The 27,216-nt window shown below is 37.2% G+C and overlaps 1 protein-coding gene across 1 annotated transcript in view; it reads right to left on the bottom strand.

Annotated features, from left to right (window-relative positions):
* The window catches only part of MYT1L (myelin transcription factor 1 like), a 730,598-nt gene that overhangs the window by 404,751 nt on the left and 298,631 nt on the right, over positions 1-27,216 (bottom strand). The window contains exon 6 of the mRNA XM_043981893.1: positions 1,841-1,984. The gene's annotated coding sequence lies outside the window, so the exon portion shown is untranslated. The remainder of the gene's footprint in view (positions 1-1,840; positions 1,985-27,216) is intronic.

The raw sequence follows: 27,216 nt of genomic DNA, 5'->3' as shown, positions 1-27,216 counted from the left end.
CACTGGTCTTATTTGTGATCACCACCCAGAGGAATTCTCCTTTGAGTACAATCTGGGCACTGTATCCCAATCAAACTAAGCTGCTGGCTAAGGTGCAAGATCTGATACTGAGACCTGAGAGATTAAATGACTTGCCCTACTGTCACACAGCTGGTAAATATCAGACCTGAGATTTAAATCCTAGGTTCTCTAAGCTTTCAAGTTTGGTGATTTCAACCACATGGTGTTGCCGTAAAGTGCTATGAAATCGTGAGTTATTATTATTTCCTAGGTTAACCAAATAGGAATCAAATGTTTATCCTTTGGGTAGGTCTTTGCAGATTTTTTTTTAGGGGCAATGAGGGTTAAGTGACTTGCTCAGGGTCACACAGCTAGTAAGTGTCACGTCTCTGAGGCCAGATTTGAACTAAGGTCCTCCTGAATGTAGGGTAGGTACTTTACCACTGTGCCATCTAGCCGCCCCCTCTTTACAGAATTTTACTGCTCACCTTCCTACCCAAATTCCCTATTTCTCAGTGTCAAAGGATTTTAAAATCGTGGGTAATGAAAAAAACCAAACATTTACTAAGATGGAAAATTATTATTTAAGGAGATGATGATATCATTCTCAAATTGGATAAAGAAAATCTGCTATTGAAAATTCAGTAAATTAGTAACTTTGTATCTATATTTGATTGAGAAACCACATTATAACCTATGTTATTAAGGTGAATGTGGCTATGAACACCCATGAATTTCAATGTGGTTCATTATTCACCTGAATTGTGGCTAGCTAATGCTGCTCTTTAGCAACACAGGTTGTCCCAAAGTCTCAAGGCAATTTTAAGCTATATATGGAAGCCCCAAAGTCATGGTCCAGTTAAAGGCAAAGGCAGTGAAAAAAGAAGAAAATGGCTTTTGGGATGCTGTTCATCCTTTTCTGTACAATTCTCAAAGAGAAAAGACTTGGTGAGGGTTGTAGAGTAAAATAATCTTAAAATATTTGGATGGTTATTAAGAAATTGTCTAGGGGCGGCTAGGTGGCAAAGTGGATAAAGCACCAGCCCTGGATTCAGGAGTTCCTGAGTTCAAATCCGGCCTCAGACACTTGACACTTACTAGCTGTGTGACCTTGGGCAAGTCACTTAACCCCCACTGCCCTGCAAAAAAAAAAAAAGAAATTGTCTATTTTACATGTCTACAGTTGGTGAAAATGAAACTTTATGTAAGGAAGTTCCAACTGACAGGGTTGTTGTTGTCGTTGTTGTTTTTCCTTCATTCTCAAAGAGGATCGTGACATTGGGTTGATGTCATGACTTGTACTGAAATGGATTTAAGTGAGGGAGGGCTATGCAATGTCACCAACTTTCTGCCAGTGCAGATTGGCAACTGTTCTGCAGTCTATAGTCTCAGAAAGCTGCCTAGAGCCCTAAGAAATTAAGTGTTTGGCCTGGGACACATAGCCATTTTATACTTTTTTATACTCTTAAAATAATAAAGGATAGTTATTCTTTGTCATTAAGTAGGCAAGAATAGCAGTTTTCATTGTTGTTTGGTTGTTTCAGTCATGTCCAACTCTTTATGACCCCATTTGGGGTTTTCTTGGCAAAGATAGTGGAGTACTTTTCCATTTTCTTCCCCAACTCATTTTACAGATGAGGAAACTGAGGCAAACAAGGTTAAATGAGTTGTTCAGGGTTACACAGACTTCAGACTTGGTACTCTATATACTGTGTCACCTACTTGCTCTAAGAATAACATACCTTCATTTATATTAAATGTTGTTTTGTAGAATGATTTTGTTGAAGAAATACATACAACTTTATAAATCTATGTCATTAATTCAAAATAGCATAATTACCTTTACGTGGCTTTTTGGACTTCCATATGTCTATGTCAACAACTGGAACCTTCGTTGACAGAATTCTGATGACGATTTGTCAGGGTTTAAAACTTGACTGGATGAGAAAACTACATCTTTCTCTTCTCACCAGAGGTGGCTACTCTAGAAAGGGAGACAAGAAAGGTAATAAGGTTACATGTTTGCTATATGTTTCCTATGAAATAATTAAGGGATTTTGAAGGTATATAAAAACACATGGGGGCAACTAGATGCCGCAGTGGATAGAGCACCGGCCCTGGATTAAGGAGGGACCTGAGTTCAAATCTGGCCTCAGACACTTAACACTACTGGGCAAGTTACTTAACCCCAATTGCCTCACCAAAAAAAAAAAATACATGGCACTAAGGCTTTAAATTTCATTTTTTATTTAAATTTTTTTTCTTAAGCACTGGAAAAGTAGTAGAATAATGGGCAAGCTAATCAGAAGGAACTATGGAAGTGAAATGGAAAAAATAAGAGGAATGATGTTTAATGTTTTTACTAATTCTTTATTTTGATGGATCTGTGTTTTCATCAGTGTGGCTACTCCCTTTCCTGATGCACATTACTATCCCCTCATTACCAACTGGTTAGGGTAAAGGGAGGGTTTTCTTGATAATTCCTTTTAAATCAATAAAATCTACTATATCATGAAGAGAAATGCACAAATTCATGAATTAATCTATCTGATCCTTTATAAGGAAAGAGACCTTTATTCTTAGATTGAACACAAAAATGTACAGAAATGTTGAAATATTTAATAGTGAATCACATGTATAATAAAGAAAATGCATGTGTATATATATTTTGACTCAGTTCAAATCTAAGTGAGAAGTAATCAAAATAATTGATCTAAATAGCATATAATTTATTGGTTTTTAAAATTGTTTGATATAAAATCTAATCAATTATTCTTATATTTATGTGATGTTTTTGATTTTATACTTTTGCATGACCTGTTATTCTGTATGATACAGAACTTTCACTAAAGTCTCTTCTGATGTCTTATCTGGTTATGGAAATGACAAGGGGTTCTCAATTGCTATGCCAGTGGAGCACCAACTGAGAAGGTGTCATCTGTGAGAAGCTACCACCTTAAACAGCCACAGCTAATGAAGATCTGGGAAACAAAATTCTCCCCAACCAAAGTTGTTGTATTCTTAGATGACCCAGTTTTATATGAGAAGCTTTATTTCTTTAATTGACTTCCACTACTATTAACATGTTATGAAATCACTAAACAGTTTTGCCTGATATTTTAAATCATTAAGATATATTTAATTGGGGTAGCTAAATGTCAGAGTTGATAGAGCACTGGACTTGGAATTGCAACCACCTAAATCTGATTCCTACTTCCAATAGATTGATTTTATCAAAAGAAGACTAAGGGGGGGCAGCTAGGTGGCGAAGTGGATAAAGCACTGGCCCTGGATTTAAGAAGACCTGAGTTCAAATCCAGAATTAGACACTTGATACTTACTAGCTGTGTGATCCTGGGAAAGTCACATAACCCTCATTGCCCCACACAACAAAACAAAACAAATAAACAAACAAAAAACCAAAGAACACTAAAGATCATATTAACGACAATTTTGCTACTCCATCCTAAGGACAAGTAGGCTTTTCCATTTGATTTATAGCTGAAACACTCTTTTGTGGTCTCCCCCTATTAGAATATGAACTCCTAAAGGACAGAGTCCTTTTTTATTGTTTTCTTTACTATTTGTATTTCTAATGCTTAGAACAATACTTTGCACATAGTAAGACTTTAATGAATGTCCATTCATTCACGAATGGGGACTGGAGAAGATTACATATATTATTGGAAGACTAGTTTTAGCTAACTTTGCAAAGGCTCTTCACCAGAAGCTTGACCACTAAGTGATAATATATTTGTACAGAATTATTAAATTGTCTACTACCATGTGTAAAGTTTGTAATCAGGCTTGGTAGAGAGAGTTCAGGATTACATGGGTAGTAAGAATCTGAGTCATGAATTCAATTCAGCTTGTGACTCCAAGTCTACTACTGTATTCATTATGCCATCCACCTGCAAAACTGATCTGAGTTATCTTATAATATGTTAATAGCACTGAAAACTAAGTAAGATATAAAGATCCTCAATTTATTGTCTTGCAAAGACTTCTGAAAAGAAATATATATACACACACACACACACATACACACACACACACACACACACACACACACACACACAGTGTTACTGAATAATTTACATTCAATGTCTTTTTTTAAAGAAATCTACCGCTATCACTTTAAGCATTTTTTCTTGCTCTCTGAAGATTCATTATATCATTCATCATCATGAAGGAAAAAGCATGTTTTTGTGGGTTTTTTTTTTGGTTACTCATAGATCATGGAATTTAGAAATGAAGAAATTATCAAGTTCACCCCTTGCTAATGTAGGTTGGATTCCCTTGGCAGCAGATGTGTATATGATATTAATTTTCCCATTAAACCAATATGCATCTAAACCCAGAAATTTGTTAAGAAAACGTAAGGCATGTTTTAGAATGCACTCTCTCTTTTGTCTCCTCTAATAACATACATCTTCATACCCACAAACCAGAGAACCCTTTGTATTTCTCATATTAAATGTTCCATACTACTCTCTTGAAAAGGTTTTGAAAATATCACCATTTCTCCTAACATCTTTAGGGTTACAGAATTACTCAGCATCATTTCATAGTGTTTTTTTCCACTAACAGTTTGTGAGGATACACTTTCATAACTGTAATAATCCCTCCTACAAGCAGATAGGGAAATTGGAATATAATAAATACTCTAGTCAGACCTCTATAACTACAATCCTGCATTTTTGTCACAAGGATGTGTTTTCAATCTGATAGGCTTTTTAAGGAATCTTCCAAACAGTCACTTGTACACAGAAATTATTGATAATGACACAGAAGGAGAAATGGTCAGGAACCTGTAAAGCTTTTATGTGGGGGTGTTCCAGATAACTTACTATAAGAAAATTCATATAATAGGGGTACTTAATTACCTTAATATTTTTTAATTCATAAAAGCACCCAGAACTAATGAAGTAAACTTCTCCAGTATAATTCCAATAATTTAAAATATTCAAATCGACACAAATTCTATAAATACATGACTTTTCAGATGTGTATCTGGCCCACATGAAAAGAGATTCCTGCTGTTCTGAATGCTTAGAGCTAATCCCATATTCTGCACATGCTCACTTAGAAAGGAATTCCCTGGGTGGGCAGTTAAATGGAGCTAGGAGAGATCTTGTAAAACAAAAGAACTCATGACCAAACTAGCTCCTTATGCAGATCCCTCTTACTCTGGCCTTAGGAAAGGCTTTGCACAAGGTCCTAAAAACAAAATCAATCACACCTTCCTATCTACCTCATTTCTTTCATCACAGATACCATTTTTTCAGCTTCTCATGCTAAAATCCTACCTCTAGTATTTTCTAGGGTTATGTGACCCTGGGTAAACTATTTAACTGCTCCCAGACTAAGTTTGTTGTTGTTCAGTCATTTCAGTCATGTATGACTCTTTTTGATGCCATTTGGGGTTTTCTTGGCAAAGAAACTGGAGTGGTTTGCCATTTCCTTCTCCACCTCATTTTATAGATGAGGAACTGAGACAAATAGGATCAAGTGACTTATCCAGGGTCATACAACTAGTAAATGTCTGAGGCTAAATTTGAACTCGGGTCTTTCTGACACTAGGCTCAGTGCTCTATCTCCTGTGCCACCTAGATGCCCAGCCCCAGTTTACTCATCTGTAAAATAGGAATAGTGATAGTACCTACTTCAGAGGGTTGTTGCGAGTATAGTGATATAGCCTATAATAAGTTCTTTTAAAACTTTAATATATTTAAAGATAATAAATTTAATAATTTAGATAAATATTCTTATTGTTATCTTGTCCAGCTCCCTCATTTGACAGGTGAGGAAACTGAAGCCTAGACAGGGAAGGAACTTTTCGGAGGTGACCGGTTGAGAGTTAGATGGCCAGGATTCAATGTAGCCTTTACTGATGCCTATCACATGCCATTCATTCACTGTGCAAAGCACTGGGGATACAAAGGAAAGTGTAAGTCCCTGCAGCCAGTAGCTTCTATTGTGTGTGTCATAGGTTTCAGAGACTTTGCTTTGTTTTCCTAGTTTGGGAGGCGAGTGTGGTGGGTGGGAGCCGGGAATGAACCTGGAGAGAGGAAGCTTTCTTCCCAGACTATTCTGGGGAGCACAGGAGTCAAGTAGGAGGGCACTCACTCATTTGATGAATGGGTATTGAATATATTATTTCTATTGTTTTTTATTTCTGTTTCAATGATAGGTGCTCTTACTGCACCAATTCTGGACAGTTCTCTCTACTATATTCAATCGACTGCCAAATCTTATCAAGTCTAGTTTCATGGCATCTTTACTATCCATCCTCTTTTCTCCTCATATGTAACCGAAAACCCTAGGTCAGATCCCCATAAGCTACTCCCTGGACTGCTGCCACAGTTTCCTAACCTGTCTCCATTCTCCCTCCTAAATTTGCTGCTCCCCACACTGATGCTAAAATAGTCTTCATAAAGCATAGGTCTGACCACACTACTTCCTTGCTAAAGAAGAAGAAAAAGGAGGAGGAGCCTTTTAGAGAATCTGATGAATTCTATAGACACCCTTTCAAAATAATACTTTAAATATGCAAAGTGAAATACATAAAATTACAAAGGAAACTATTGAAATAGTTTTCAAATTATATCTAAAACCCAAGTTCACAGATCTTAGCTTAAGAATCTCTGGTCATGATGGGGCAGCTAGGTGGCACAGTGGATAGAGCACCGGCCCTGGAGTCAGGAGTACCTGAGTTCAAATCCGGCCTCAGACACAACACTTCCTAGCTGTGTGACCCTGGGCAAGTCACTTAACCCCAATTGCCTCACTAAAAAAAAAAAAAAAGAATCTCTGGTCATGGAGCAGCTAGGTGGCACAGTGGATAAAACACTGGCCCTGGATTCAGAAGGACCTGAGTTCAAATCCAGCCTCAGACACTTGACACTTACTAGCTGTGTGACCCTGCACAAGTCACTTAACCCTCATTGCCCTGCCAAAAAAGAAAGAAAGAAAGAATCTCTGGTCACTAGATCATCTCTAGGATCCTCTATCAGCTCCAAATCTATGATTTTATAAGCTATTATGAATTGAAGTCTTGGCACAAACTTTATTAGCTAAGTGATAATTACAACTTCAAATTTTGACTGTTGATATATTCTAATATATTCATCAGTGTCTCTCATGGACCAGGTATATATGTGTGTGTGTGTGTGTATACACACACACACACACACACACACACACATATGTATCCTTCACTTAAACCTATGTGTCTTGTGATGACTCCTTTACTTTATCGAGATAACAAAGATAACAAAGACATGTAGTCATGCTTAGCTTAAATGGTCAGCATCCACATTTGTGTCACTGGAATTTTGCCTTAAATAGACACTGCAAAGTTCTTCAAGATTCTTATAAAGTTTTCTGAAAAATTTAAACAGGATTTTCTTTTTTAAAATGTCATACAACCCAAGATTTTGCATAATCCTGTTAATCTAAACCCGATTCTGTGCTTCTTTCTCCTTTCAACAGCATTTCAGAGTGGGGGCAGAAAAAAGTTTTCACAACTGTACATGACAAGAGATGACAAGAGACGTCCTGTGGAATCCTCAAGAGGTTTTTTTTCCTAGTTCTTTGCCTCAAGGCAGCATTAAATCCACACTGGTTGAGACAGATGGTTGTCTACCTCATTCTTCATGAATAGAGATATAGAACGTCTTACTAGTTTGTTCCAGTTTTAGAGGCAAACACCTTTTCCTGATTACTGGTCTATTTCACTTCCTACTATACTGTCTTCTGAGGAATTATACTAAAAAATAATTAAGTAGCTTTTCACATTCTGTTTTCTAGATTGACCCACCCTATTCCTAGGAAAGGCTACCTATTGGTACTATTCAACAAACTACAAGAGAGCAATTTAAAGATTCATAGAATCATAGAGTTGGAAGACTTCAAATAGTCTGATAGTTGTTAGGCTGGAATGACAGGTCATTTTACAAAAGAGGACACAGGCCCAGAGAATTTAAGGGACATGACCACGGCCAAACAGCTAGGAAGTAGTACAAGGACTAGAACCCACATCTTCTAATTCCCAGGATAGTGTGTTTTCCACCAAATGTTGCTTAGCACAGTGCCCAGAACATAGTAAGTTCTATATAAATGTTTGCTATTATTATTATTATTATATCTTGTTGTCACTTGACCTTTCTCTAAATCTATCCTTTCTTTTTACAAATGATGATAACATCTTTATTAGTTTACTCTCAGGAATGTTGCAAGAATACCATTGAGAAAACAGTGGAGAGCATATAGGAAAAAATAGAATGGCATAAATAATAACAGTAATTTAATGTGTGTATGGGTTCATCAAATATTTTGATTAGTAGAAAATTATAACATGCTGTCAATATACTGTTCACAGATAATTAACTGTCTAATAATTAGACTAAAACAAAATGCACTTATCACAATTATTTTGAACAACACAGAAGCCTTCTCTAATGATTTTTAAGGTATTTTAGGATTAAGCAGGACTTAATTTCAGTATTACAAATATCATTTTTGAATTTACTGGTGAAACAGAAGTACCTGTAAATAGATATTTTTGGTTGAGGAAATGATAGGTAGCAGAATTTATAGCACTAATATTCTTTTCTCAAACCTCCTATCTCAAATTGGTTATAGTATGCTACATACTATTGTTCAGTCTTTCTTTAGTTGGATCTGACTCTTTGGCAAAGATACTAGAATGGTTCACCATTTCCTCCTGCAGCTCATTTTACAGATGAGGAAATTGAGATAATCAGGGTTAAGTGACTTGCCCAGGGTCGCACAGCTAGTCAGTATCTCAGGCCAGATTTGAACTCAGGAAAATGATTCTTCCTGACTCTAGTCCTAGAGCTCTATATACTGCACCACCTAGGCATCCCTAACACATTAGGTTTTACTAAATATATTGAATATCACTATCTATCCATCTATCTATCTATCTATCTATCTATCTATCTATCTATCTATCTATCTATCTATCTATCTATCTATCTATCTATCATCTGTCTGTCTCTCTAGTCTCTAGTAGAATGTGAACTTCTTAAAGAAAGGGACTGTTTTTTGGGGGGGAGGTAGGAAAAGGGTCAGGATCTCTTCATATAGAAACTACCTCCATTGATATTTAGTAGTGTATCTACAACTTAAGATCTTGGATGTTGTCTGTGGTACTGAGCAGTAAAGTGAAGTGATTTGTTCACGGACTCATATGTGTGAGAAGTAGGTCTTGAATCCATGTCTTCCCAATGCCAAGGCTCATCCTCTAGCTACTATATAACACTGCCTCTAAACTTGCTCATAAATGTTTATCAATGTTTGTTACATTGATTTTATATAAGCTATTACATAATCCTCCACCAAAGAGAAACCCAGTGTTCTGGAGACTGTCCTCTAGGTTTTTTTTTTTTTTTGTAATATTTTGTGCCCAAGATTCAATATCTATTCTCTTGCTCTTGCTAGAGAATCAGTCATCAACTTTTCCAGTTACACATGTTCTTGATGTTGTATTTTTTTCCTTGAATATGTATAAGTCATCAGTGGTGTCATGCAGAAGCTCACTAGTTCCCTACATTTTCCCCAATGCATCTCTCTCCATTGCTCTTTGGGCAATCTACTAGCCTTTTCATAATAATTTATTTACAACTGTGATATACTATATTCTTCTTCTTTTTTTCTACTTTCTCATTTATAGCTAGAGAACTTCTGAATTTTTCCAAACTGCCTTTTGTATATGTGCATATATATGCACATAAATGTTGTTGCCTTAATCTTCCCCACAAAAAAAGACTAGGGCCTCAACAGTAGGTTACACAAAATGATTTTATTTTGCAGTAGCATGAAATAGATTTATGACTACTCTATGCCCCAAAACCTGGAGACAACTAGCCACTCTCCAAAAATATTTGACAAATTCCTGATGCTGAGATATCACATGCCTTCTGAATAAAGTATGGCAAACCAAGAGAGAAAATAAACCTGGATCTACAACTTGCCAAATAGTACTCAATGAATTGACCATACTTATATTGAGAAACCTTTTTTCTTCAGAAGCACTTAATAAAGCCTACTCTTGTCTAAAAGAAGGAATGCACTCTTAAAGGAATCTTTGATGAATCAGTGACCCTTCATGTTTCTGAATCCCTTCAATAAGAAAAAAGGGCTTCATGCTACTAGGAGAGGAAACCAAAGTATAAACAACAGAGCATTTTTTCCTCTAGTTAGAATATTAACAAGCTGAGCCATAGCCTTGAAAAGCCAGATCCTTGCTATTATGCTTATTTTCCTAGAAGGCATCAAAGAAAAAATAAACTCTTGTGGAACTGGCTCAGGACTACTAAGTCCTGAGAAACTCATTGAGGGTGAAAAAGCAATAAAGATCAGTGGGTTTCTGGAATGACTGCTAAGTTAGGTCTATAGGACAAACATCCAGCTCTTTCATTCTTTCTTCTGTAAATTCATGTGCCTATATCCGAAATAAGAAATATTAAAAGAAATGTGGCACAACTTTTTTTTAACATTATAGTGACTTTGTAAAGATGTAGCATACCTCATTTTATGTAATGGTTGCCAACCAAAAAAAAAATGCTCAAGGAGTTGAGGAATATGCGTGTGTGTGTGTGTGTGTGTGTGTGTGTGTGTGTGTATGGTAGAGGAGGACTAGAATGGCTTCTTTCTTCTTGTATCTATAGAAACACAGTGGCTAGTATTTTGGAGTGATTTCCCTTTTTTTAAAAAAAGTATGGTGGAGTAATAATGAGTGTATATGGAGCCAGAATATCTGGGTGAGGAAATATCTGATTTCAGATCTATTATACTTTCTAAAAGACCATGATCCCTCTCAGAAAAATAAGAGGAAGGGTATAGGATGAAAAGTAGAGTGGATGGTGAGAGTTTTTAAGGATAGGGGCTATATAGGTACATTTTTAGGAATTTGAAAGAGCTAATAGATAAAGAGAGGTTGAAGATAAGAGAAAGTAGGGATAAAAGTAGAGGTAATCTGCTAGAGAATATAGGAAAGGATCAGATCAAGGGTGTACATAGAGGCATTGGCCTTGGCAAGAAACATCACGTTATATCCAATTCAAATATATTATAGGTATACTTAATATAGGAAATGTATTATATCAAAAGCAGAAGAAAATGAGATGTAGAACTAACTTCTGTAGGGGGTGCTGCTTGTTTTTGTTGTTGAGTCATGTCTGACTCTTTGTGACCCTTTGGTCCCTACTGTCCATGGGGTTTTCTTGGCAAGGATACTGCAGTGCTTTGCCATTTACTTCTCCAGTGAATTAAGGCAAACAGAGATTAAGTGATTTATCCAGGGTCACACAGCTAGTAAGTATATAAGGATGGATTTGAACTCAGGTCTTCCTGACTCTAGGCCCAGTGTTCTATCCACTGAGTCATGTAGCTGCCTTGCTGTTTCTTAGGGAGGATATATAAATCCTGGGTTTATGCTAACTTAAATATTTAATGTATTAAATGAGTTTCTGTTAAGTAATAATTGTTTTGATACTTTGATGGATCTGTGATCTCATCAGTGTGGGTGTTCCTGCCAAGACATGGGTTAAAATCCATTTGCAAATGATGTTCCTCTGGTGTGTCATCAGGATCTAGATGTGAGCCTTTGTTCTTGAAGGCCATGCCCTCACAACATAGACTTAGGAGAAGGATCTACTAAGAGGTAAAGGTTCCAGCTGTGTTGTGCATGATAGACCATGTCTGCTATTCAGGACCAGCCTAATTCATTATGGAGGGGGCTCATCTTAAGGTTAGCCACTACTTAATACATCTTTTGACACATGTACTCAAGCAATTAATTAATCAACAAATATGTATTAAGCACTTATGCACCAAGCAGAATCTGCCATCACTGAGACCAAAATATTTGAGAAATGACCTCATTTTACTCCCAAAGTAGATCTGACTTGCTTTATCTGATGCATTTTGACCTCTGTTCTATGTACTCTCTACTTATTGAACAACAGAGCCCCTATAACTAAAGAAAAACAGTTCCTATTCTTGAGGAACATATAGTCAATCTGGGTGGAGATAATGTGTATATATCTATGGATATCCCAATGCTTAGTACATTGCCTGGCATATAAAAGGTGCATAATAATGCGAGTTGACTGACTAGTTGAGTTATTATGAGAAAGGAACTATAGGCATCACCTGACTGCCAATCAGATTCACCACACACACAAAATAATGTTAAGAACTTGTAGTCAAGGACATCGAGTTCTAAATATCCAATAGACAACAATATTTCTGGCTTTTTTTTCGCTTGTGTGTGTGTGTGTGTTTATGTGTATTTGTGTGTGTAGCTAAGTGTCAGATGACTGTAACCATGATACACTGACTGATATTATCATCAGATAGAGTTAGAAAAATTCAAGTCACACAAAACCAGCTAATCATACTAATTCTAAATTGCAGGTTTGGAATAGAGACTTATGTTCCTTACATTCTGGTTTTGTGTTATATCCAATTTGTAGCTTAGCAAAATGTCCCTGGTAACTGGAAGGAATAAGGAGGGTAATAATGTTTTCCTCTTATTGCCTAGAGTACTTTAAAATGAAGCACAAAGATTGAAAATGAAAAGTGAATCTTGAGATCACATTATGAAATTATTTTGACAAATTTTCTGGTTTTCCTTATGATTTTGTGACAAATTCAAATAGCTGTATGCCCTCAGAATGTGTTAATTATGTCATTATATATTGCATTATGTATTGTCATTATATATTGCAAAAACAACATCACTGGCTATTTTTTGTGGTTGTTAAGCATCTAAGACATAGTAGGAAAAAGCACCAGACTTAAAGTCAGATGACCTTGAATTGACTCTTAGCTCCTGGAGAATCTACTTAGACTTTCTGATATTTCAGTTCTTCATTTATAAAAAGAGAATAATAGTTCTTGCATTAGCAAATTTATTTGTGAGAGTCCAATGAGATAATGTATATATAGTACTTTATAAACTATAAATCATTATGTAAATAACTGCTATTATTACTATTATATAATGATTTATTTTGAATTGTTTAGAGAAAATAAATTAGAAACTGAAGAGAAAATGCCACATCTTTAATTCATTCTTTGTAATAAAGACTATAACAAGTGTGGGTTGGTAATTCAAAGTTTTATCAGGTGTTCACCTTTTCAATGACTTGAAAAGGAAGGATTATACTATATGTGCTATGTTTTTGCTGAAAGCTAGGGCTTTAAAAACAAGGTAGAAAAGTTTTTATTTTATTCTTAGAAATGAGTTATTAGTGTTAACTAATAAATTAATTAGTGAAATGGAGTGTTTTGAACAGGGGAGTGATATCATTATCATCACCACCATAGCTAACATTTATATAGAGTTTATTATATGTCAGCCACTGATGCTAAGTACTTCGTAGTTATGTAATTTGATCCTCACAACAACTTTGGGAGCTAAATGCTACTATTATCCCCATTTTACAGTTGTGGAGACTGAGGCAAAAAGAAGTCAAGAGACTTGCCCAGGGTCACATAGCTAGTAAGTGTCTGAGGGTGCATTTGAATTCTCCATAACTTGGACTTTTGGAATATTAATTTTACAGTTCTGTGGATGATGGATTGAAAGGATACTAGACCGCAGGCAAGATGTTCTATTAAGAATCTGTAGTCAGTGAGGCTGAATATTTGAGGAACTGACTTAGTTTTATTCCTAAACTGGGTCTATCCTGCTTTGTCCAATTAATTTTGTATTCTGTCCTATGTACTTACCACCTATTGACCAACAGAACCCCTATAACTAAACTACATATAACTGACTCGAAGATATAATGACAATTTTAGTAGAGGCCACCCGATTTGGAGATAGAAATTTAGCATCACAACAGTCCTGACTCTAATACAATTTTAACTGGTTATAATTTTGGCTCCAATAATTATGTGACTTTGAGGAAGTCACCACCCTGCTCTCACTCCAATCATCTTCCTCTGTAAAGTGAAGAAGTGCTAGATAACCTTCACAGTGGTAACAAGGCATTATGGCACCTGGAGCAAATTCATTTGATTGGGGGCAGATGTCTAAGGGATGACTACTTCTGTGAATGTGAGACTAGAGCAGGCTAATGGGAGTTGAAGAAGTTGAGAACCTGGGAAGTACAAGTGCTTTTGAAGGGGTAGAAAAAAATGTGAGTCAAGTAATAAGCTTATTGGGGAGGAGAGAGAATGACCTAGAGAACCTTAGATGACAACAACAAGGAGCTGGTTGGAAAGTTGTTGCTGAGTGATATTGGTAGAGAGATGGCTTTGGAGGGTAAGGATAATGGCAACTCCTCTCCTGGGCCCTATGTATCAGGGGATATAGGAGAAATTAAATCTAGCCTTTGAGAAAGTACCAAGACATATGGTATCTTTAGAATGAAACTAGATTGCAGGGAGCAGCAGAAGATGAAATGAATTTGAGAGGAAAAGATTCAGGGTAAAGAGGAATTTGTAAGTAATACAGATGAGTTACAGAGGGGATGAGAGGATAGAGACTAGGGAGGGTGAGGGCTAATCTGGGTAGACAGGAGAGTATGGCACAAATTATTTAGCAGGGATGGAAAAGGGGTTCTGAAGGTTAGATGGGGTGGGCTAGGCAAGAAAGTACAACTGTAGTGGTATATGAATGTAATGGAATTCTACTGTGCTGTAAGAAATGATGAGCAGGGGGGCGGCTAGGTGGCACAGTGGATAAAGCACTGGCCCTGGATTCAGGAGTACCTGAGTTCAAATCCAGCCTCAGACACGACATTAGCTGTGTGACCCTGGGCAAGTCACAATCCTCATTGCCCACCCCCCAAAAACAAACAGACAAACAAAAACAACAACAACAAAAAAGAAATGATGAGCAGGCAGATTTCAGAGAAACCTGGAAGGACTTTCATGAACTGATGATGAGTGAGATGAGCAGAACCAAGAGAACATTGTACACAATATCATAAACAATATTATGTATTGATCAACTGTGATAGACTTGATTCTTCTCAGTAATACAGTGGTACCAAGATAATTCCAAAGGACTTATGATGGAAAAGGCTCTACAAATCCAGAAAAAAAAACCTGTGGAATATAGATGCAGATTGAACCATACTATTTCTTTTGTTTTTGGTGCTGTTTTTCTCTTTTGAGGTTTTTCCTTTTTGCTCTGATTCTTCTCTTATTACATGACTAATGCAGAAATATGTTTAATGTTATTGTACATATATAACCTATATCAGATTACTTACTGTCTTGGGGAGAGAGGGGAGGGAGGGGAAATTTTTGAAACTAGATATATTATAAAAACAAATGTTGAAAACTATACATGTAACTGGAAAATAATAATAAAATATTTTAATAATTAAAAAAATAAATTGCTCTTGAAAGAAAGAAAGAAAGTACAACTGTAGGTACAGTAGAGATGGAAGAGGTAGTTGTCCATTCTCTTTCCCCTCCCGTGACCTCAATTACCAGCATCCTGACAAAGCATCCACCTTTGTCAGCATAGGGACCTATGGAAACTCATGGGTCAAGGAATGGAGGCTGTGGATCTCTGAAAAGCTCTGGTGAGGAAGAAAAATCTAAGAGAGGAAGGAATGCTTCTCTAGATGTGGGTAAGCCCAGGCTGCTCTACCTTAGTTACAATTTGTATGATTAAGATCCTCTTCCAGATATAAATCCCATATATAAAATTCTATAGGAACAGAGAGCTAGCAGAAATATTTAAGTGGATTGGCACACTTTCCAGGACTTGGAATAATAGTTTTAAACTTAGAAAACTTTTTTAATGAATGAAGCATGCCTAACTTTTGAACAACTGTCTTCTTGGGGAACCTGAGCCATTTTTCATCAGACTTAGCATGGGTGGCCATACAAGGAATGGTGGACTGCCCTAGACATGCTAAACTCTTGTAACAATGCTGCCTTCATTGCCTTGTCCTAAGTGGAATGTATTTCAAGGGAGTGAAAATAAAACATGTTTGCTTTTGTAAATACATACTTATTTGGTCATGGTTGTTCATTTTTAAATAAATAAATAATAATTTAAAGAAAATTGTACGTGTTCTGGAAGAAAAAATGCCAATAGAGATAACAACTTACTGTTCTCCATTTCTCTCTTTGCTGTCTGGATCCAAAGACTCAGAATGACAGAGTTGCAAGAACCTCAGAGGACATCCAAGTAGAAACTGTATCCGAGCAGACATTTTTTTCTGCCACATTCATGATAATTGGCCATCCATCATCTGCTTAAAGACCTTCAGTGATGGGAAATAAATAACCTCTTTCCTAAGGCAGCCCATTCTACTTTTGTATAATTCTAATGTTTAGCAAGTTCTTCTCTGTATTGAGCTTAACTTGTTTCTGTGCAAATAATTACTTAATATTTATTATAATGAAAAGCAGCATGGATTTGTGGATAGAGGGCTAACTTTGGAGATAAGAAGCAACATCTTATTCCAATGAAATCACAGGTCTGGAACAAAAATTGTTAAAATGCTGTGTGTTTAGGGGCAGCTAGGTGGGGCAGTGGATAGAGCACTGGCCCTGGAGTCAGGAGGACCTGAGTTCAAATCCGGCCTCAGACACTTAACACTTACTAGCTGTGTGACCCTGGGCAAGTCACTTAACCCCAATTGCCTCACCAAAAAAAAAAATGCTGTGTGTTTAGAACTGGCAAGGAGTCAAAAAATCACCTAGTCCAATCCCCTGATCTTGCAGGTGAGGAAACTGAGGCCCACAAAATGAAATGCTTTGCCTAGAGAATAGTACTAGTAAAAAGGTAGCAGTACTAGGGCTAGAACCCACATCCTCTGACTTCTAGTGCCTTTTCTATTATAACAGATCTCCTTTTTGCTTCCATCATCACACTTCCACACATTGCCCTGATGTAGTACCTTCTAGTGTCAAGTGGAACAAAAATCTTTTAGCATGATAGCATTATAGATTTAAAGCTGGAAGGGGAACTTGGAAGTCATTTAATTCAGCCCCCTCATCTTATTAGGGAGGAAAATGAGGCCCAGAGAGGTTAAATGGCTTTTCCAAAAGTCAAAAGGATAGTAAGTGGCAGAGTTTCCAGATTCAAACCCAGCTTTGCTGATTCTAAGTCCCACACTCTTGCTACTGCAAAACAAATGAAGACACCTTTCAAGGCTAAATCCCCTTACCATGTCTTCTCTTTTAATGTCCCAATTTCCTTCAACCAATTCACATTTTTGCATGACTAATAAATTAAGGACTCTTAAGTAATTCATTTATGGATGGATGAATGACCTGACCTGAATGTTTTCTCAGTGACTAAAATTCTAAAAGGCAGCATCTCCCCAGAATAGCTGGTTCTGAGAAAGGTTCCTTTCGAGTGAATTCTCCTAAATTAAACTGCTTGTTCTCAGGAACTTCCATGACAAAATGACCAATGGGCTCTCACTTGGGAAAACATGTAATGATATCTCCTCCAAAATTTTCTCAAAATTCATCTCTATAAAATAAAAAGTGATTTTCTAATTAAAAACACATGCTATTACTTTAACAAATACAAAATATTAACAGAAATTAGCTATGCTAAAATATATAGATATTAAGGAAAAATCATAAAAGCAACACTGAGTCAAATTTAAGTTGTCTTTTTCAGTCTTGTCCTACTCTTTGTGACCCAATTTGGGGTATTCTTGTCAAAAATACTGGAGTGGGGGCAGCTAGGTGTCACAGTGGATAGAGCACCGGCCCTGGATTCAGGAGGACCTGAGTTCAAATCCGACCTCAGACACTTAACACTAGCTGTGTGACTCTGGGCAAGTCACTTAACCCCAATCGCCTCACCAAAAAAACCAAAAAGTACTGGAGTGTTTTACCATTTCTTTCTCTAACTCATTTTAAGGATGAGATACTGAGGCAAACAGGGTTACATGACTTATCCAGGATGACACAGCTAGTAATTGTTGAGACTAGATTTGAACTCAGGAAGATGAGTCTTCCCAACCCTGGCCCAGTGCTCTATCCACTGTGGCACTGAGTCAAATAATTTGGGACAAAAATATGTCCCTCAGCTTCTTATATTGTCACCTTCAACAAAATGGACAACAGCTGCTCTTTTCTATTTGCTAAGAAAGCAGCTTTCTTTTTAGGCATCTGGCCTATGCCGTGTATCAAGTGATGGATTCAGAATTCTATTCTAGTTTGAAATACTTACTAGCTGGTGTAATCCTGGGCAAGTCTCTTAACTTCTTTAGGTTTCAATTTCCTCATTGATAAAATGAACTGGTTGGATTGGGTGGCCTTTAAAGTCCCTTTCAACTCAAAGTCTGTGATCCTATGATTGCCTTCCTTGGTTATAAATTCAATAAGGACGGGCATCTGTATCTTGCTTAAACTCTGTGTGCTTGCAAACGTCAGGCACTTAAATGTTTGTTGAATGCTAAGGATTGGACCTGTGATTTTTGAAGAAACTATCCCACTACAAGTCAGTCTTAGAATTGCATTTCTTATTGAGAGATTAAGGGAGTTGCCCAGTATTTTTCAGAGATGGGACTTGAACCCAGGTCTTCCTGGTTGTGAAGCCAGCTTTCCTATTTTCCACCATGCTCCCCTTTTTCACTGAATGAACTGATGAATAAATGAGTGTGCTCCCTTACTTTAAAAAAATATTTGACTTATATTTCTCATCAGACCATCTGCATCATAACTCATTCAAAGACATCAACTTTATCAGCATTTTGGGGAAACAGTTCTTAGCAAAGCAACAAATGTAGTTGTGGTCTAGCTACCAAGGCAGATAAATATAATATACAAAATTATGAGGATAAATTATTTGCCTATTGAAACAGTGTCAGGTGAGGCCCAAATCAGAAAACTTATCTGTATAAAAGCCAAGTCTTCAGATAATGTATGGTGAATGTGTTGCCCAATTTATAAATGCTCCAATAGCTTGTTTTTGTATATAGAGTTGTTTTCTAGAAAGGTATAGCTAAACTAAATTTCTTAACAACAATGAGATTGAATTTCAAACTGGGTGTCTGTGATACACTTCAGATTCATCAAGTCCAAAACACATCTCTCTATCTCTCTTTCTCCCCTATCTTTCTCTCTCTCTCTCTTTTTAATTTTAGTGAGGCAACTGGGGTTAAGTGACTTGCCCAGGGTCACACAGCTAGTAAGTGTTAAGTGTCTGAGACCGGATTTGAACTCAGGTCCTTCTGACTCCAGGGCCAGTGCTTTATCCACTGTGCCACCTAGCTGCCCCTAGAAATTTTTTTTTTTTTTAAGAGAGGCAACTGGGGTTAAGTGACTTGCCCAGGGCCACACAACTAGTAAGTGTTAAGTGTCTGAGGCCGGATTTGAACTCAGGTACTCCTGACTCCAGGACCAGTGCTCTATCCACTGCACCACCTAGCTGCCCCTCCCCTATCTTTTTCAAAGTCTCTCCCATTCCAAACTTCCTATTTCTGTTAAAGGCATCACTGTCTCCCAGGTTTGTAATCTCATTGGCAGCCTTGACTTCTCACCAATCAGGTGACACATCCTGCTATTTGTACCTCCACAGCATCTCTTGCAGCAGTCCCCTTCTCTGTCCTCTCCCCAGCTTAGTTTAAGCTGTCATTGCCTCTTTAATTTTTTTTTTTTTTAGGAGGCAATTGGGGTTAAGTGACTTGCCCAGAGTCACACAGCTAGTAAGTGTGTGTTAAGTGTCTGAGGCCGGATTTGAACTCAGGTACTCCTGACTCCAGGGCCAGTGCTCTATCCACTGCACCACCTAGCTGCCCCGTCATTGCCTCTTAAGTTTATTATTGAAGCAGCTTCTGGAGCGATCTCCCTACCTCAAATCTCTCTAGATTGCAATCTATCTATCCTCTACACTGTGATAAGTTTCACTACTTTCTATTACTGTAATAACATTGGGCTACTGGCTAACAACTACTTCCATGTAGAGCTTCTTGAATAAATCAAGAATCTATAATATCTTTTATATCATAGCTGACATTTATATAGAAATAAAGATTTTACAAAGTATTTTACACGCATTATTCCCCTTTACATTATATTCCATTATTCCCCTTTGGAAGGGGAAGGGAATAAGCATTTATATAGCACCTACTATGTGCCAGGCACTATACTAAGTGCTTTTTACAAATATTATGATCCTCACAAGTAACCTTATGAGATAGGTGCTATTATTATTATTATTATTATTTTTTTGCGGGGCAATGGGGGTTAAGTGACTTGCCCAGGGTCACACAGCTAGTAAGTGTCAAGTGTCTGAGGCCAGATTTGAACTCAGGAACTCCTGAATCCAGGGCCAGTGCTTTATCCACTGTGCCACCTAGCCGCCCCCGATAGGTGCTATTATTGTACTCATTTTAAGTAGAGGAAACTGAGGCAAAAAGTGCTTCAATATCTAAGGTGGCATTTTAAGTCACATTGGTTGTACCACCAGCTGCTTCTCTTTGCAGTAAGATCTACAGACATCATTAGCTCAATTTTACAGATGAGGAAACTAAGACTCAGAAATTATGTCCTACCCATAGTCACACAGCTAATATGTTTTAGAAGTGGGATTTGAACCCAGATCTTTCTGTATCCAAATCCAGCACAGTATCCACTGTTTATTTAGCATTACCTCTCCATATCAATTACTTGTACATGAATGGAAAATGGAGATATTTGTCTTTTATATTTATCCTCTCATCATTCCCTCTTATCTTGATTATACTGTTCATTTTCATAGATACTAAAAAGTTTAACTCCCGGCCAGTGCTTTAATCTCTTCTATCACAAATTCCTCATTATCTGAGTTGGAATCAACCAACTAAGAAGAACAGTGATGTTTATGATTCAATTCAACAAATCCAAATTGAGTATCTCAGCACTTTGCTTAGCCTAAAGTACATGATGTGGCAGGTGCCAACAAGAGAATTAGCCTAGAACTGGGGACCAAAGACACAAAATGGGGCAATTAATAATAAATAGGATTCAGGATGAATCTGGTACCTGAGGTCTGGATTCTGATCCAAGTTGTGTGACATCAAGAAAGTCATTTTCCTACTCTGACTCATTTTCCGTCTCTGTAAAATTGTCCTTACCATTTCAGGCAAGGGGGACAGCCAGTAAAAAGGCCCTAGTCTGGAGATGGAGTGTCGTATTCAAGGACCAAAAAGAAAGCCAATGTCACTGGATCAAAGAGTGTGCGGAAGGGAATGTAGTATAGGGGGTAAAAAGACTGGAAGGGGATGGCAGGGTGTGAAGAGCTTTGAATGCCAAACAAAGGATTTTGTATTTGATCCTGGAGGTGGTAAGAGCTACCATAAGAACTTTATTGAGCAGTGAGGATGATATGGTCAGGCCCACCTCTTAGGAATCACTTTGGCAGCTGAATGGAGGATGCATTGGATTTGGAAGAGACTTTGTGGCAGGGAGACCAACCAGAAAGCTACTGCAATAGTCTAGGTGTGAGGAGATGAAGGCTTGTCATCATGGTGCTGGGAATATCAGAGGAAAGAAGGGCATGTATTCAAGACTTATTATAAATGTGAAATCAGCAGACCTGGGAGATGTGGAAGAAGAACAAGGTTCAATATCAGAAGGCAGAGAGAGAAACACACAGAAAGAGTGGTGATAGTCTGCCTCCACAAAGCTGGAGACCAGGCTAGAAATTTGATGGAATGGCCATGTTTTTGAACCCTTGGCAAAGGTAGACTATTAAGATGGAATAGACTCTTCTTGAGGGAGTTGGGGTGAGATCTTACCAATCTCCTGGGGCAAATAGTAAATGAAATGCATATGTGTAAAGGCAGTTTATAAACTGTTAAAACCACATGCAACTAAACGTAAGCTATTATTTGGTATAAAAGACATTTTAAAAAGAGTAATGAGATAAAAAATGCATTAGGAAAGGAGTAGTATACCTTTCAAGGTAATTCAACTCCCCATACGCATTGTACCCTTTACAATGTCCATTCATGCTATTGTTATGTCACTGTCCTTCATATCATACCAAAAGATGTATGGAGTTTTTACAGAATTACTTGATATAACTTTCATAATTAAACACCTATTTTTGTTTCTCCTCAATACTATAAGCTCCTTGAGATCAGGGCCTTGTTTTGTTTTAGATCCCCAGTGCCTATTAAGTGCTTGGTACATAATAAACATTGAAATGCTTTTTGATTATATAAAATTGAGTTATTTTGGAGAAAGCTAGGTGGCACAGTGGATAAAGCCCCAACTCTGGATTCAGGAGGACCTGAGTTCAAATCTGACCTCAGACCCTTGACATTTACTAGCTGTGTGACCCTGGGCAAGTCACTTAACCCTTACTACCCTGCCTCCCCACCCCCAAAATTGAGTTATTTCAATTGTACTGCCTTATATTTAAATATTTCTGAATATTCTCTCTTGGAATTAAATGCCTTAATAGGCTGCACACAGTCTTTTGAGAATCTTCAGTGAGAGCCAATCTTTATTTAGAAGGTGAGTTTGTTTTGTTTTTTAAGAGCCAAAGGTTATTTGGAACCATATTTGATCAATTGAATAGGTTTCCATGCCAGGAAATACATTTTTGGGTCTAACACTCTTCATTGAAAGCATAATGTGGGACAGCTAAAGCAAGTGTCCCAAAGAAGAAGTCAATCCCAGGGCTACAGTTTACTCAATTTGTGGCTTTTTCAAACATTACAAAGTTTTCCCATTACTCACTTCATTGGCTACTCAATATCATAAGATGAATTTTCATAAATAATTCCCCTACTATCAAACAAACACACATTTTTGTCTTTGTGATTTGCATGTGTGTAACTTCTTGGGTCTTAGACATGACAGAGATTTCCATAGCAGACTGATACATTATTTTGGGATCATACTGGAAAACCATTTTTGTTTTTTCACTGGTTACTATTTTATACACATACACATTCATACACACATGCACCTGTGAAATATCATCTAGTTTCCATCAAAGATAAGACCCCAAATCACCTTCTTCATTTATGTTCATTTCTGAAAATCAATGGCATAATCTTCACTGACAATTCCTTTATACTTCCTAAGCTTTTTCTCAGTGGTTCTTTATTTAAACTTAACTTTTTCAGGTAACATTCTCCTAATGAATTTTCTATTTAAGCAAATCATTTTTTTCCTGATTAAAAAAGAAAAAAACAACAACAAAACAAAACATGTTCACAGTTGGTAGCTGGACAAAAAAAATTCCATCCTCAGAAATTTCTATTATAGAATTTTCATTTCTATTACAGGAATTTTTTTTCTAGAAATCTTAGAATTTAAGCTCCTTGAGGTACTATTTTGCCTTTTCTTTGCAACCCCTGCAACAGGAACAATTCCGATCTGCTTAATAAGTGCTTCTTGACTGATGCTAACTGATTGAAACTTCATGAGCCTACAATGACATCTGTACCATTTTATTATAGTTGAGTCCTGATTAGTATGAATAAGGAATATAGTGAAACGATCACATTATTTAAATTCACATTGCATATTTCTACTGGGTTGGATCCAATGACCATATTTTGCATAACTTCCAATAGTACAAATTCTAGGAAATAGTTAAAAATCATTTATTAAGCACCTACTCTGTGCCATGCATCGTGCAAAGTGTGGGGATGCAAAGTGAGACAAACAACAGTCCCTCTTAACCTAATAATGGAGATAAAAAAGCAAGCAAATATGTAAGAGCAATGACAAGTGATGAAAAGAGGGAAGGCAAACAAAATGAAAGGGATTGGGAAGGGCTTCCTGGAGAAGGTGAGATTTTAGCTGGGACTTAAATACTTGCAATTACTTCAGAGGATTCATTGTATGCACTAATAAAGACCTAGGTTATGATGATGTTGATGATAACAAAAAACTTACATTTATATGTCATTATAAATTAGAAAATGCTTTCCTCCCAACATCGTGAATTTATTCTTATATTTTGTTGTCCTGTGATTTTTATCAGTGTAAAGAACTCCTGTCATGGAATCTCCCTCTACTGATAGATTGGGAACTTCTGACTTGTTTATGGTCACACAACCAGTATCAGACACAAAACTTGATCTCTTGCCTTCCTGAAACCAAGGCTGAACTACATTCTCCATTCTCCATTCTCTATCCCTCAGGACAAGTATTATTAACCCCTTTTCACAACTTAGGAACTTGTTTCAAAGATATTTTGTGACTTATAGGATCATAAATTTTAAAAGTTGGAAGGATACTTAAAGATAGATCATTTAGTTGAACCCACTCATTTTACAGATGAGAGTGATGTAGGAGGCAAAAATGAGGTTAACAGAAAAACCCAAGACCCAAGCATGAGCCATAAAAAGGATTCAGACCTGTTAATGGATAACTTACAAGTCAGGATGCTAGGTTCTTGTACCCATAGTAATCAGTATCCATAACAGGAACATAAAAGGGCAGGTCATATAACAATGAGACACAAGACAGGGAATAGAAATTCTAATGAAAAAATGAAGATATTTTGAAACTAAGTATGGGAATCAGAAGGAGACATGCACAGAAAAGGCCTAATTTGTCCCCAAATTCACCTTATGATGTGTAAACCCCCAAAACACACCTCCACTGAAAAAGGTACCTGCCTTAGGGGTTGGCTTAGGACCCCAGGAACTCCAAATTAGGATAAGCCCTCCCCCATACCTCCCAAAGGTGGAGATTATTATAATGAGACTGATAATCAATTTATCCATATTATAAATATAACTGTCTTATCTTTCACTATTCGAGAGATACCTTTCCACTATTCTGGTTCTCTCACTGTGATCACCTATAGTATTTCAATAAAACTTGGGAAACTGAGTCACTGAGTCTTGTAATTCTTTTGGGATGACTCACATCAATTTGACCCCAAATTCCATCCCACATCAAGAGTACTGAGCCCCAGAGACATTAAGAGACCTGGTTTTAGACACACAGCTAGTGCTGGAATCAGCAGTTAGATTTAAATTATTCTAACCCTGCTACTTACTATCTGTATGACCTTGGACAAATCACCCTCTGGGCATAAATTGAAGGGGTTGGATTAGATAACCTCTAATGTACCTTTCTAGTTCTAAATTTAAGAGCTACCTATCTGACTCCAAGTTCAATATTTTTTCTACCACATCATGTTGCCTTTGTTAAAAACACTTATGTTAATCAAAACACCTTACTCTTGCTATTACTTAAAAAAACCCAAACATGCTGAATTCCTCATTTGTAGACTTATCTTTACACAGATCAATATTAATTCAACACAGTGGTCACTTACCTTTATACCAAACCCAAACAATACATGTATTTACTACCACTGCTAGTATAAGACTAGCTGACTAAGCTTGAAAGTGCTGTCACTATAACTCAAATATGCTGAAACATGTCCTTGATATGTCCTTACTCTACTCCTCCAAGCCTGGGAAGAAAGTCATTCTCACTGCTGTGTTATCACACTGAGTATGCCAAGGTGAGCATTAGGGGATCCATAGAAAAGAGATAAAAATGTGGGCTGTGTTTTTTAAAGTTTTTGCTATGACTACTAAATTATTGTTATGACTAAGCATTTATTATTAATTAATATATCAGTAAAGGATTAACTGTGTGTCTCCATAAATTCTTATGGTCTCAGGCCTTCAGACCTACATTGTCCTAAGAGGGAAGGCCAAACCAAGAGCATGTCCAGAGGGAGCCAAGAACCTAGAGCTTGACCCTATTGTGGCCAAGGATTTTATCCTCTTTTGATAGAGGCCGGTCATTATACATTGATCAAAGCTAATTGATTAGCATCATTCACTTCTATTGTTTGATATGACTTGAGGAAGGTCTAAATTAAAATGAACTCTACAGATGACATCTGATAGGACCCTCACTCAAGTTCCTTAAGGCAAAATCCATTGTCTGTGTATGGATTAATCTCATCAGTTCACTGAACTAGACAAAAGAATCAATCTCCATTGCTTTTGTTCCCTTTGGTTGTCTCAGGCATGATCTGAACTTTGGGGGGGGGGGCGGGGGGACTGAGGAACTAACTTCTGGGTCCCCCCCAAGAAATCCATTATTAATAATTATTTTTTCATAGGGCCTAAGTATTTGGCAAAGATCTGTGCAATGAAAGGGCCTGAGCTAGCACTTAATGTGTGGCTAAGAATTAAATAGACAGTAAGGTAGAGAAGGGAGGATATACCAAGTGGGAAGCAACATCATGAACACCCATAGCAGGGGAGTTGAGACGAGCCTAGCTAAAAATGACAGCAAAGGAATACAGTGGGAAAAAAGTTTGAATACATAGGGTGGAATAACATTTCTTAAATTGTCACACAAGTCTAGACTTGATTCTAAAGGCATTAGGGGGATAGAGAAAGAAGGTTTTTGCCCACTAGGGGAGAGGTGGATAGTGAAACTATGTTTTAGGAAGATTAATCTAATCACTAAGATGGCTTAGAGGAGAGAAAGACTTAGGTAGGACTATTGCTATGCAGAGTGATGCAAGTGGAAGGGAGGAGGAGACAAGGACTGTGCATAAAATCATGGATGTGCCTGAAGGTTGAAAGTAGCAAATGGACGCAAATGGAAGCAAATGGAAGCAAATGGAAGCAAATGGAAGAATTCCTGGCCAAGAGCTTATATCCTCCTTGCTTATCCCAGTAATAACCTTTCTCTCAGCCTGAACCTTACTTGCATCCATGAACTTGTTCCCTTGGGCCTAACCCTTGATTTTAGCTTTGACCCCACTCACACTGCACCTAACTGTGTGGAGACTCCTCTCCCTTTTAAACAAGGTGACATCAAGTAGGTCCCTTCTCTGCCCTAGACCCAGTTAGGAAGAACAGTATCATATGATATAATAAAACCTTGGACTAAGGAAGTGGCAGGAAGAATGCAAAGGAGGGGATGGAGAGATGTCTTGAGGGAAGATGTGCAAGGGGTTGTCAAGGGCTTTTATTTTGGACCAGAACTATGATTTCATGAGTGTAGGCAATGCCTGATATGCTAAATTGTTCTAAAGACTCTTTGTTTTAGACAGTCACTGCTGAGATGTTAAGAGACTTGCTTAGAATTGAGGTTTTTTCCTTTTAATTGAGAAAAATGACAAATATTTTACATGTATAACTTATATCTGATTGCTTGCTGCCTCAGGGAGGGGACAGGAAAGGGAGGGAAGCAGGGATAGAAGTTAGAGCCCCAAATTATAAATAAAAATGTTTATTAAATTAGAAAAAAAATCAC

The sequence above is a fragment of the Dromiciops gliroides genome, chromosome 2 (genome assembly GCF_019393635.1).
Source record: "Dromiciops gliroides isolate mDroGli1 chromosome 2, mDroGli1.pri, whole genome shotgun sequence".
Classification (NCBI taxonomy): Eukaryota; Metazoa; Chordata; class Mammalia; order Microbiotheria; family Microbiotheriidae; genus Dromiciops; species Dromiciops gliroides.
Note: the sequence above shows the minus strand (reverse complement) of the source record. Positions and strands in the feature narration are given on the sequence as shown.